This window comes from Lissotriton vulgaris, chromosome 3_2, assembly GCF_964263255.1.
Source record: "Lissotriton vulgaris chromosome 3_2, aLisVul1.2, whole genome shotgun sequence".
Taxonomy (NCBI): domain Eukaryota; kingdom Metazoa; phylum Chordata; class Amphibia; order Caudata; family Salamandridae; genus Lissotriton; species Lissotriton vulgaris.
Window position 1 is genome coordinate 284,284,783 of NC_141690.1, and position 14,280 is coordinate 284,299,062.

Here is a 14,280-nt window from a genome sequence, read left to right on the forward strand (position 1 = left end):
TGGTGCAGTCAGACCTCTCCTGCCCTGAGGTCAAGGAGGCCTTTACGTCAGTGGTACCGAGGGGGTGTCCTGGTTGGTCCTGAGTGCAAGGGGCGTGTGCGCCCTACACATACTACTCCTGAAGGTGGCACTTCCGGTAGGACCAGGGTGCCCCCAGAGGGGGTGCTGTACCCTCCTGAGGTGCTCCCTATCGGGCGCAGGTGTAACCTGTCTCTCTCCTACCCTCCTCAGGTTAGGGTTCGAGGCACCATGCCTTCCCTTGGCTCTAACCCTCCAGTCACCCCAACATACCGGTTCCTCCCACAGACAAGGAGGGAGACATTGAACCATTTCTTCGCGTTTCTCCACCAAAGGTGAAGCTCTTTCCAGGTCAAGTCAAGACATGACTACAATTCTCCCTGTTAAGCCCCTCTTAATGTTCGTATGTGCACGAATATTGGTACTTTGGGGCCACGCCTTCGATTAATAAACTTGTGGTTAGTGTTTCTCATGGGGGACCTCGGGTCACCCCTGTCGGTGGGTTTAAGAACCCCCAATATCTGAGACTCTCTGCATCCCACACACTCAGCTGCACTCCTAGCGTGGGCCTGCAGAGGGCGCTAGTTCTTGTGCCCCCGACGCACACACCCAGTGCTCTCTGGGACACCCCTATACCTGCAAGAGGTGAGAGAACAGATACAGTGAGACCAGTGTTGGGTCTGGAGTAACCCTGGGCGGAGTTCGCGAAGTCGCAAAACTCAGCGATGTGGGAAAAAACTCTGCCGTTCTACACGGAGCTCCACAAGCGGCGGAGTGCGATCCAAAATGCAGTTTGTGATGATTTTCAGTGCTGGATGCTTGTTTGCAGTGTGCAATCATTGCGACCGGCACCATGCACAGCGCAAGCGAGCGCTGCTTTCCTTTCTGCCGCTCAAATAGATTTTTACTTGAGCAGCAGCTTTCTCAATGCAAACGGGCAGTTTCTCAACATAGGCGGTTGCGAGCATACACGACCACTCGTAATGAGAAACCTGACCCCCCCCTCCTCCCCCGCATTGAGAAATCTCACCTGGAGGTTTATTTTCCACACTCGCGCTCACCAACTTGATGTTGACGATCGCGAACGACGTAAAATCTCGCGGGAAGGTGGATTTTCCTTGCTCACGCTCGGCAACTTGATGTTGGTGTATGCGAGCAAGGATAAAAACTCCAGTCTGCTGTGCGAAGCAGAATTTTTCAGCACTTCGCGAGCTCCGCGTAACACGGAGTGCGGAAAACTCAGCAAACTCCGCGAACGGAGCGGAGTTCACCCCCCGGTTTAGTCTGGAGTGAACTGGAAGTTTGGGGGCCATCTGCTGGGCTCAGGAGCCTGCAGCAACCGCCCTATGGCTTGTTACTCACTTCTCTGGGCAACCCAAAGTGCTGTCAGGCACCTTCCTTCACTGGAAGAAGGTATCAGAGCTGACCCTACCCTGAGGGAAGGGGGACCTAGGCTACATGTTGGGCCCGAGTCACGAAAGTAATCTGAGAAAAATCCTATCTTTATGACTTTAGGTATTCACAAAAGGCATTTAAGAGTAGTAAAGTTAGGATTTTGTCTTAACTTAAGTTAGGATTTTGTCTTAAGACCAAAACTTCAGACAAACTTAAGACAAAATCGTAAATGCCTTTTGTGAATACCGAAAGTCATAAAGTTAGGATTTTGTCTCAGATTACTTTTGTGAATTGGGCCCTGAGAGAAGAAGTAGGATAAAGCTGACCCCTATCTTGAGGGAAGCTTGTCTGCACTGAGAGATACACTGAACCCAAACCTCAGAGAAGCTTGTCTGCACTGAGAGATAAACTGAGCCCTAACCTGAGAGAAGGCTGTCTACATTGAGAGATAAACTGAGCCCTAACCGGAGGGAAGCGTGTCTGCCCTGAGAGATAAACTGAGCCCTAACCTGAGGGAAGCTTGTCTGCACTGAGAGATAAACTGAGCCCTAACCTGAGAGAAGCTTGTCTGCACTGAGAGATAAACTGAACCCTAACCTGAAAGAAGCTTGTCTGCACTGAGAGATACACTGAACCCTAACCTGAGGGAAGCTTGTCAGCACTGAGAGATAAACTGAGCTCTAACCTGAAAGAAGCTTGTCCGCACTGAGAGATAAACTGAACCCTAACCTGATGGAAGCTTTTGTGCACTGAGAGATAAACTGAGCCCTAACCTGAGTGAAGCTTGTCTGCAATGAGAGATAAACTGAGCCCTAACCAGATGGAAGCTTGCCCGCATTAAGACATAAACTGAACCCTAACATGAGGGGAGCTTGTCTGCACTGAGAGATAAACTGAACCCTAACCTGAGGGAGACTTGTCTGCACTGAGAGATAATCTGAACCCTAGCCTTAGAGAAGCTTGTCTACACTGAGAGACAAACTGAACTCTAACCTGAGAGAAGTTTGTCTGCACTGAGAGATAAACTGAACACTAACCAAAGGGAAGCTTGTTTGCACCAGAGATAAGCTGAAACCTAGCCTGAGAGAAGCTTGTCTGCACTGAGAGATAAACTGAACCCTAACCTGAGGGAAGCTTGTCTGCACTGAGAGATAAACTGAACTCTAACCCGAGAGAAGCTTGTCTGCACTGAGAGATAAATTGAACCCTGACCAGTCGGAAGCTTGTCAGCACTGAGAGATAAACTGAGCCCTAACCTGAGAGAAGCTTGTCTGCACTGAGAGATAAACTGAACCCTAACCTGAGGGAAGCTTGTCTGCACTGAGAGATAAAATGAGCCCTAACCCCAGGGAAGCTTGTCTGCACTGAGAGATAAGCTGAGCCCTAACTCGAGAGAAGCTTGTCTGCACTGAGAGATAAACTGAACCCTAACCTGAGAAAAGCTTGTCTGCACTGAGGGATAAACCGAACCCTGACCTGAGGGAAGCTTGTCTGCACTGAGAGATAAACTGAACCCTAACCTGAAAGAAGCTTGTCTGCACTGAGAGATAAACTGAACCCTAACCTGAGAAAAGCTTGTCTGCACTGAGAGATAACCCGAACCCTGACCTGAGGGAAGCTTGTCTGCACTGAGAGATAAACTGAACCCTAACCTGAAAGAAGCTTGTCTGCACCAGAGATTAAACTGAACCCAAACCTGAGAGAAGCTTGTCTGCACTGAGAGATAAACTGAACCCTAACCTGAGGGAAGCTTGTCTGCACTGAGAGATAAACTGAACCCTAACCTGAAAGAAGCTTGTCTGCACTGAGAGATAAACTGAACCCTAACCTGAAAGAAGCTTGTCTGCACTGAGAGATACACTGAACCCTAACCTGAGGGAAGCTTGTCAGCACTGAGAGATAAACTGAGCTCTAACCTGAAAGAAGCTTGTCTGCACTGAGAGATAAACTGAACCCTAACCTGATGGAAGCTTTTGTGCACTGAGAGATAAACTGAGCCCTAACCTGAGTGAAGCTTGTCTGCAATGAGATATACACTGCACCCAAACATGAGAGAAGCTTGTCGGCACGGAGAGATAAGCTGAGCCCTAACCTGAGGGAAGCTTGTCTGCACTGAGAGATAAACTGAGCCCTAACCTGAGAGAAGCTTGTCTGCACTGTGAGATGAACTGAGCCCTAACCTGAGAGAAGCTTGTCTGCACCGAGAGATAAACTGAACCCTAACCTGAGGGAAGCTTGTCTGCACTGAGAGATAAACTGAACCCTAACCTAAGAGTGAAAAATGGAACCGCAACCTGAGGGAAGCTTGTCTGCACTGAGAGATAAACTGACCCATAACCTGAGGGAAGCTTGTTAGCACTGAGAGATAAACTGAACCCTAACCTAAGAGAAGCTTGTCTGCACTGAGAAATAAACTGAACCCTAACCTGAGGGAAGCTTGTCTGCACTGAGAGATAAACTGAACCCTTATCGAGGGAAGCTTGTCTGCACTGAGAGATAAACTGAATTCTAACCTGAGGGAAGCTTGTCTGCACTGAGAGATAAACTAAACCGTAACCTGAAGGAAGCTTGTCTGCACTGAGAGATAAACTGAACCCTAACCTAAGGGAAGCTTGTCTGCACTGAGAGATAAACTGAACCCTAACCTGAGGGAAGCTTGTCTGCACTGAGAGATAAACTGAACCCTAACCTAAGGGAAGCTTGTCTGAACTGAGAGATAAACTGACCCATAACATGAGGGAAGCTTGTCTACACTGAGAGATAAACTGAACCCTAACCTAAGAGAAGCTTGTCTGCACTGAGAAATAAACTGAACCCTAACCTGAGGGAAGCTTGTCTGCACTGAGAGATAAACTTAACCCTTATCGAGGGAAGCTTGTCTGCACTGAGAGATAAACTGAACCCTAACCTGAGGGAAGCTTGTCTGCACTGAGAGATAAACTGAACCCTAATCTAAGGGAAGCTTGTCTGCACTGAGAGATAAACTAAACCGTAACCTGAGGGAAGTTTGTCTGCACTTAGAGATAAACTGAACCCTAACCTAAGGGAAGCTTGTCTGCACTTAGAGATAAACTGAACCCTAACCTAAGGGAAGCTTGTCTGCACTGAGAGATAAACTGAACCCTAACCTAAGGGAAGCTTGTCTGCACTGGGTGATAAACTGAACCCTAACCTAAGGGTAGCTTGTCTGCACTGAGAGATGAACTGAACCCTAACCCGAGGGAAGCTTGTTTGCACTGAGAGATAAACAGAACCCTAACCTCAGGGATGCTTGTCTGCACTGAGAGATAAAACAAACCCTGACCCGAGGGAAGCTTGTCTGCACTGAGATATAAATTGAACCCTAATCTGAGGGAAGCTAATCATCACTGAGAGATACACTGAGCCCTAACCTTAGTGAAGCTTGTCTGCACTGAGAAATAAACTGAGCCCTTACCCGAGGGAAGTGTGTCTGCACTGAGAGATGAAATGAGTCCTAACCCAAGGGAAGCTTTCTGCACTGAGTGATAAACTGAACCCTAACCTTAGGGAAGCTTGTCTGCACTGAGAGATAAACTGAACCCTAACCCGAGAGAAGCTTGTCAGCATTGAGAGATAAACTGAACCCTAACCTGAGGGAAGCTTGTCTGCATTGAGAAATGAACTGAATTCTAACCTGAGGGAAGCTTGTCTGCATTGAGAGATAAACTGAACCCTAACCGGAGGGAAGCTTGTCTGCACTGAGAGATAAACTGAACCCAAACCTAAGAGAAGCGTGTCTGCATTGAGAAATGAACTGAATTCTAACCTGAGGGAAGCTTGTCTGTACTTAGAGATAAACTGAACCCTAACCTGAGAGAAGCTTGTCTGCACTGAGAGATAAACTGAACCCTAACCTGAGGGAAGCTTGTCTGCACTTAGAGATAAACTGAACCCTAACCTAAGGGAAGCTTGTCTGCACTTAGAGATAAACTGAACCCTAACCTAAGGGAAGCTTGTCTGCATTGAGAGATAAACTGAGCCCTAACCTGAGGGAAGCTTGTCAGCACTGAGAGATAAACTGAACCCTAACATGAGAGAAGCGTGTCTGCACTGAGAGTCAAATTGAACCTTAACCCGAGTGAAGCTTGTCTGCATTGAGAGATAAATTGAGCCATAACCTGAGGGAAGCTTGCCCGCACTAAGAGATAAACTGAACCCTAACATGAGGGGAGCTTGTCTGCACTGAGAGATAAACTGAACTCTAACCTGAGGGAAGCCTTTCTGCACTGAGAGATAAACTGAGCCCTAACCAGAGGGAAGCTTGTCTGCACTGAGAGATTAACTGAACCCTAACCTGAGAGAAGCGTGTCTGCACTGAGAGATAAACTGAACTCTAACCTGATAGAAGTGTGTCTGCATTGAGAGATAAACTGAACCCTAACCTGAGGGAAGCTTATCTGCACTGAGAGATAAACTGAGCCCTAACCTGAGTGAAGCTTGTCTGCACTGAGAGATAAACTGAACCCTAACCTAAGGGAAGCTTGTCTGAACTGAGAGATAAACTGACCCATAACCTGAGGGAAGCTTGTCTGCACTGAGAGATAAACTGAACCCTAACCTGAGAGAAGCTTGTCTGCACTGAGAAATAAACTGAACCTTAACCTGAGGGAAGCTTGTCTGCACTGAGAGATAAACTGAACCCTTATCGAGGGAAGCTTGTCTGCACTGAGAGATAAACTGAACCCTAACCTGAGGGAAGCTTGTCTGCACTGAGAGATGAACTGACCCTTAACCAGAGGGAAGCTTGTCTGCACTGAGAGATAAACTGAACCCTAACCCAAGGGAAGCTTTCTGCACTGAGTGATAAACTGAACCTTAACCTAAGGGAAGCTTGTCTGCACTGAGAGATGAACTGAACCCTAACCCGAGGGAAGCTTGTTTGCACTGAGAGATAAACTGAACCGTAACCTAAGAGAAGCTTGTCTGCACTGAGAGATAAACTGAACCGTAACCTAAGGGAAGCTTGTCTGCACTGAGAGATAAACTGAACCGTAACCTAAGGGAAGCTTGTCTGCACTGAGAGATAAACTGAACCCTAACCTAAGGGAAGCTTTCTGCACTGAGAGATAAACAGAACCCTAACCTCAGGGATGCTTGTCTGCACTGAGAGATAATCTGAACCCAAGCCTTAGAGAAGCTTGTCTGCACTGAGAGATAAACTTCCTAAACTAGAGGGAAGAGTTGTCTGCACTGAGAGACAAACTGATCCCTAACCTGAGAGAAGGGTGTCTGCACTGAGAGATAAACTGAACTCTAGCCAGAGAAAAGCTTGTCTGCACTGAGAGATAAACCGAACCCTGACCCGAGGGAAGCTTGTCTGCACTGAGACATAAAACAAACCGTGACCCGAGGGAAGCTTGTCCGCACTGAGATATAAATTGGACCCTAATCTGGGGGAAGCTAGTCAGCACTGAGAGATACACTGAGTCCTAACCTGAGTGAAGCTTGTCTGCACTGAGAGATGAAATGAGTCCTAACCCAAGGGAAGCTTGTCAGCACTGAGAGATAAACTGAACCCTAACCTAAGGGAAGCTTGTCTGCACTGAGAGATACACTGAGCCCTAACCTGAGTGAAGCTTGTCTGCACTGAGAAATAAACTGAGCCCTTACCCGAGGGAAGTGTGTCTGCACTGAGAGATGAAATGAGTCCTAACGCATGGGAAGCTGGTCAGCACTGAGAGATAAACTGAACCCTAACCTAAGGGAAGCTTGTCTGCACTGAGAGATAAACTGAAATCTAACCTGAGGGAAGCTTGTCTGCATTGAGAGATAAACTGAACCCTAACCTGAGGGAAGCTTGTCTGCATTGAGAGATGAACTGAATTCTAACCTGAGGGAAGCTTGTCTGCACTAAGACATAAACTGAACCCTAGCATGAGAGAAGCTAGTCAGCACTGAGAGATACACTGAGCCCTAACCTGAGGGAAGCTTGTCAGCACTGAGAGATAAACTGAACCCTAACCTGAGGGAAGCTTGTCAGCACTGAGAGATAAACTGAACCCTAACCTGAGGGAAGCTTGTCAGCACTGAGAGATAAACTGAACCCTAACCTGAGGGAAGCTTGTCAGCACTGAGAGATAAACTGAACCCTAACCTGAGGGAAGCTTGTCAGCACTGAGAGATAAACTGAACCCTAACATGAGAGAAGCGTGTCTGCACTGAGAGTCAAATTGAACTTTAACCCGAGAGAAGCTTGTCTGCATTGAGAGATAAATTGAGCCCTAACCTGAAGGAAGCTTGTCTGCACTGAGAGATAAACTGAACCCTAACCTAAGGGAAGCTTGTCTGCACTGAGAGATAAACTGAACCCTAATCTAAGGGAAGCTTGTCTGCACTGAGAGATAAACTAAACCGTAACCTGAGGGAAGCTTGTCTGCACTTAGAGATAAACTGAACCCTAACCTAAGGGAAGCTTGTCTGCACTGAGAGATAAACTGAACCCTAACCTAAGGGAAGCTTGTCTGCACTGAGAGATAAACTGAACCCTAACCTAAGGGAAGCTTTCTGCACTGAGTGATAAACTGAACCCTAACCTAAGGGTAGCTTGTCTGCACTGAGAGATGAACTGAACCCTATCCGAGGGAAGCTTGTTTGCACTGAGAGATAAACAGAACCCTAACCTCAGGGATGCTTGTCTGCACTGAGAGATAAAACAAACCCTGACCCGAGGGAAGCTTGTCTGCACTGAGATATAAATTGAACCCTAATCTGAGGGAAGCTAATCATCACTGAGAGATACACTGAGCCCTAACCTTAGTGAAGCTTGTCTGCACTGAGAAATAAACTGAGCCCTTACCCGAGGGAAGTGTGTCTGCACTGAGAGATGAAATGAGTCCTAACCCAAGGGAAGCTTGTCAGCACTGAGAGATAAACTGAACCCTAACCTTAGGGAAGCTTGTCTGCACTGAGAGATAAACTGGACCCTAATCCGAGAGAAGCTTGTCAGCATTGAGAGATAAACTGAACCCTAACCTGAGGGAAGCTTGTCTGCATTGAGAAATGAACTGAATTCTAACCTGAGGGAAGCTTGTCTGCATTGAGAGATAAACTGAACCCTAACCTGAGGGAAGCTTGTCTGCACTGAGAGATAAACTGAACCCTAACCTGAGGGAAGCTTGTCAGCACTGAGAGATAAACTGAACCCTAACACGAGAGAAGCGTGTCTGCACTGAGAGTCAAATTGAACTTTAACCTGAGAGAAGCTTGTCTGCACTGAGAGATAAACTGAACCCTAACCTGAGGGAAGCTTGTCACCACTGAGAGATGAACTGAACCCTAACATGAGAGAAGCTTGTCAGCACTGGGAGATAAACTGAACCCTAACCTGCGAGAAGCGGGTCTGCACTGAGATATAAACTGAACCCTAACCCGAGAGAAGCTTGTCTGCATTGAGAGATAAACTGAGCCCTAACCTGAGGGAAGCTTGTCAGCACTGAGAGATAAACTGAACCCTAACATGAGAGAAGCGTGTCTGCACTGAGAGTCAAATTGAACCTTAACCCGAGAGAAGCTTGTCTGCATTGAGAGATAAATTGAGCCATAACCTGAGGGAAGCTTGCCCGCACTAAGAGATAAACTGAACCCTAACATGAGGGGAGCTTGTCTGCACTGAGAGATAAACTGAACTCTAACCTGAGGGAAGCTTGTCTGCACTGAGAGATAAACTGAGCCCTAACCAGAGGGAAGCTTGTCTGCACTGAGAGATTAACTGAACCCTAACCTGAGAGAAGCGTGTCTGCACTGAGAGATAAACTGAACTCTAACCTGATAGAAGTGTGTCTGCATTGAGAGATAAACTGAACCCTAACCTGAGGGAAGCTTATCTGCACTGAGAGATAAACTGAGCCCTAACCTGAGTGAAGCTTGTCTGCACTGAGAGATAAACTGAACCCTAACCTAAGGGAAGCTTGTCTGAACTGAGAGATAAACTGACCCATAACCTGAGGGAAGCTTGTCTGCACTGAGAGATAAACTGAACCCTAACCTGAGGGAAGCTTGTCTGCATTGAGAGATAAACTGAACCCTAACCTGAGGGAAGCTTGTCTGCATTGAGAGATGAACTGAATTCTAACCTGAGGGAAGCTTGTCTGCACTAAGACATAAACTGAACCCTAGCATGAGAGAGGCTAGTCAGCACTGAGAGATACACTGAGCCCTAACCTGAGGGAAGCTTGTCAGCACTGAGAGATAAACTGAACCCTAACCTGAGGGAAGCTTGTCAGCACTGAGAGATAAACTGAACCCTAACCTGAGGGAAGCTTGTCAGCACTGAGAGATAAACTGAACCCTAACATGAGAGAAGCGTGTCTGCACTGAGAGTCAAATTGAACTTTAACCCGAGAGAAGCTTGTCTGCATTGAGAGATAAACTGAACCCTAACCTGAGGGAAGCTTGTCAGCACTGAGAGATAAACTGAACTCTAACCTGAGGGAAGCTTGTCAGCACTGAGAGATAAACTGAACCCTAACATGAGAGAAGCGTGTCTGCACTGAGAGTCAAATTGAACTTTAACCCGAGAGAAGCTTGTCTGCACTGAGAGATAAACTGAACCCTAACCTAAGGGAAGCTTGTCTGCACTGAGAGATAAACTGAACCCTAACCTAAGGGAAGCTTTCTGCACTGAGTGATAAACTGAACCCTAACCTAAGGGTAGCTTGTCTGCACTGAGAGATGAACTGAACCCTATCCGAGGGAAGCTTGTTTGCACTGAGAGATAAACAGAACCCTAACCTCAGGGATGCTTGTCTGCACTGAGAGATAAAACAAACCCTGACCCGAGGGAAGCTTGTCTGCACTGAGATATAAATTGAACCCTAATCTGAGGGAAGCTAATCATCACTGAGAGATACACTGAGCCCTAACCTTAGTGAAGCTTGTCTGCACTGAGAAATAAACTGAGCCCTTACCCGAGGGAAGTGTGTCTGCACTGAGAGATGAAATGAGTCCTAACCCAAGGGAAGCTTGTCAGCACTGAGAGATAAACTGAACCCTAACCTTAGGGAAGCTTGTCTGCACTGAGAGATAAACTGGACCCTAATCCGAGAGAAGCTTGTCAGCATTGAGAGATAAACTGAACCCTAACCTGAGGGAAGCTTGTCTGCATTGAGAAATGAACTGAATTCTAACCTGAGGGAAGCTTGTCTGCATTGAGAGATAAACTGAACCCTAACCTGAGGGAAGCTTGTCTGCACTGAGAGATAAACTGAACCCTAACCTGAGGGAAGCTTGTCAGCACTGAGAGATAAACTGAACCCTAACATGAGAGAAGCGTGTCTGCACTGAGAGTCAAATTGAACTTTAACCTGAGAGAAGCTTGTCTGCACTGAGAGATAAACTGAACCCTAACCTGAGGGAAGCTTGTCACCACTGAGAGATGAACTGAACCCTAACATGAGAGAAGCTTGTCAGCACTGGGAGACAAACTGAACCCTAACCTGCGAGAAGCGGGTCTGCACTGAGATATAAACTGAACCCTAACCCGAGAGAAGCTTGTCTGCATTGAGAGATAAACTGAGCCCTAACCTGAGGGAAGCTTGTCAGCACTGAGAGATAAACTGAACCCTAACATGAGAGAAGCGTGTCTGCACTGAGAGTCAAATTGAACCTTAACCCGAGAGAAGCTTGTCTGCATTGAGAGATAAATTGAGCCATAACCTGAGGGAAGCTTGCCCGCACTAAGAGATAAACTGAACCCTAACATGAGGGGAGCTTGTCTGCACTGAGAGATAAACTGAACTCTAACCTGAGGGAAGCTTGTCTGCACTGAGAGATAAACTGAGCCCTAACCAGAGGGAAGCTTGTCTGCACTGAGAGATTAACTGAACCCTAACCTGAGAGAAGCGTGTCTGCACTGAGAGATAAACTGAACTCTAACCTGATAGAAGTGTGTCTGCATTGAGAGATAAACTGAACCCTAACCTGAGGGAAGCTTATCTGCACTGAGAGATAAACTGAGCCCTAACCTGAGTGAAGCTTGTCTGCACTGAGAGATAAACTGAACCCTAACCTAAGGGAAGCTTGTCTGAACTGAGAGATAAACTGACCCATAACCTGAGGGAAGCTTGTCTGCACTGAGAGATAAACTGAACCCTAACCTGAGGGAAGCTTGTCTGCATTGAGAGATAAACTGAACCCTAACCTGAGGGAAGCTTGTCTGCATTGAGAGATGAACTGAATTCTAACCTGAGGGAAGCTTGTCTGCACTAAGACATAAACTGAACCCTAGCATGAGAGAAGCTAGTCAGCACTGAGAGATACACTGAGCCCTAACCTGAGGGAAGCTTGTCAGCACTGAGAGATAAACTGAACCCTAACCTGAGGGAAGCTTGTCAGCACTGAGAGATAAACTGAACCCTAACCTGAGGGAAGCTTGTCAGCACTGAGAGATAAACTGAACCCTAACATGAGAGAAGCGTGTCTGCACTGAGAGTCAAATTGAACTTTAACCCGAGAGAAGCTTGTCTGCATTGAGAGATAAACTGAACCCTAACCTGAGGGAAGCTTGTCAGCACTGAGAGATAAACTGAACCCTAACCTGAGGGAAGCTTGTCAGCACTGAGAGATAAACTGAACCCTAACATGAGAGAAGCGTGTCTGCACTGAGAGTCAAATTGAACTTTAACCCGAGAGAAGCTTGTCTGCATTGAGAGATAAATTGAGCCCTAACCTGAGGGAAGCTTGCCCGCACTAAGAGATAAACTGGACCCTACCATGAGGGGAGCTTGTCTGCACTGAGAGATAAACTGAGCCCTAACCAGAGGGAAGCTTGTCTGCACTGAGAGATTAACTGAACCCTAACCTGAGAGAAGCGTGTCTGCACTGAGAGATAAACTGAACCCTAACCTGAGAGAAGCGTGTCTGCATTGAGAGATAAACTGAACCCTAACCTGAGGGAAGCTTGTCTGCACTGAGAGATAAACTGAACCCTAACCTGAGGGAAGCTTGTCTGCACTGAGAGAAACATTGAACCCTAACCTGAGGGAAGCTTGTCTGCACTGAGAGATGAACAACTGTACTCTAACCTGAGGGAAGCTTGTCTGCACTGAGAGATAAACTGAGCCCTAACCTGAGGGGCGCTTGTCTGCACTGTGAGATAAACTGAACCCTAACCTGAGGGAAGCTTGTCTACCCTGAGAGATAAACCTAACCCTAACCTGAGGGAAGCTTGTCTGCACTGAGAGATAAACCGAACCCTAACCTGAGGGAAGCTTGTCTGCACTGAGAGATACACTGAACCCTAACCTGAGGGAAGCTAGTCTGCACTGAGAGATACACTGAACCCTAACCTGAGGGAAGATTGTCTGCACTGAGAGATAAACGGAACCCTAACCTGAGTAAGCTTGTCTGCACTGAGAGATAAACTGAACCCAAACCTGAGAAAAGCGTGTCTACACTGAGAGATAAACTGAACCCTAACCTAAGGGAAGCTTGTCTGCATGATAGATAAACGGAACCTTGACCCGAGGGAAGCTTGTCTGCACTGAGAGATAAACTGAGCCCTAACCTGAGAGAAGCTTGTCTACACTGAAAGATAAACTGAACCCAGACCCGAGGGAAGCTTGTTAGCACTGAGAGATAAACTGAACCCTGACCCGGGGGAAGCTTGTTAGCACTGAGAGATAAACTGAGCCCTAACCTGAGGGAAGCTTGTCTGCACTGAGAGATAAACTGAACACTAGCCTAAGAGAAGCTTGTCTGCACTAGAGATAAACTGAACCCTAGCCTTAAAGAAGCTTGTCTGCACTGAGAGATAAACTGAACCCTAACCTGAGGGAAGCTTGTTAGCACTGAGAGATAAACTGAGCCCTAACCTGACGGAAGCTTGTCTGCACTGAGAGATAAACTGAACCCTAGCCTGAGAGAAGCTTGTCTGCACTAGAGATAAACTGAGCCCTAACCTGAGAGAAGCGTGTCTGCATGATAGATAAACTGAACCCAGACCCGAGGGAAGCTTGTTAGCACTGAGAGATAAACTGAACCCTGACCCGGGGGAAGCTTGTTAGCACTGAGAGATAAACTGAGCCCTAACCTGAGGGAAGCTTGTCTGCACTGAGAGATAAACTGAACACTAGCCTGAGAGAAGCTTGTCTGCACTGAGAGATAAACTGAACCCTAACCTGAGGGAAGCTTGTTAGCACTGAGAGATAAACTGAGCCCTAACCTGACGGAAGCTTGTCTGCACTGAGAGATAAACTGAACCCTAGCCTGAGAGAAGCTTGTCTGCACTAGAGATAAACTGAACCCTAGCCTTAAAGAAGCTTGTCTGCACTGAGAGATAAACTGAACCCTAACCTGAGGGAAGCTTGTCTACACTGAGAGATAACATGAGCCCTAACCTGAGGGAAGCTTGTCTACACTGAGAGATAAACTGAGCCCTAACCTGAGGGAAGCTTGTCTACACTGAGAGATAAACTGAACCCTAACCTGAGGGAAGCTTGTCTGCACTGAGAGATAAACTGAACCCTAACCTAGCTGAAGCTTTCTGCACTGAGTGATAAACTGAGCCCTAACCTGAGGGAAGCTTGTCTACACTGAGAGATAAACTGACCCATAACCTGAGGGAAGCTTGTCTGCACTGAGAGATAAACTGAACCCTAACCTAAGAGAAGCTTGTCTGCACTGAGAAATAAACTGAACCCTAACCTGAGGGAAGCTTGTCTGCACTGAGAGATAAACTGAACCCTAACCTAAGGGAAGCTAGTCTGCACTGAGAGATAAACTGAACCCTAACCTAAGGGAAGCTTGTCTGCACTGAGAGATAAACTGAGCCCTAACCTGAGGGGCGCTTGTCTGCACTGAGAGATAAACTGAGCCCTAACCTGAGGGGCGCTTGTCTGCACTGAGAGA

General features: G+C 47.1%; 1 protein-coding gene across 1 annotated transcript in view; it reads right to left on the reverse strand.

Moving 5' to 3' along the window:
* The window catches only part of LOC147725699 (uncharacterized), a 483,091-nt gene that overhangs the window by 117,263 nt on the left and 351,548 nt on the right, over positions 1-14,280 (reverse strand). The window lies entirely within an intron of this gene.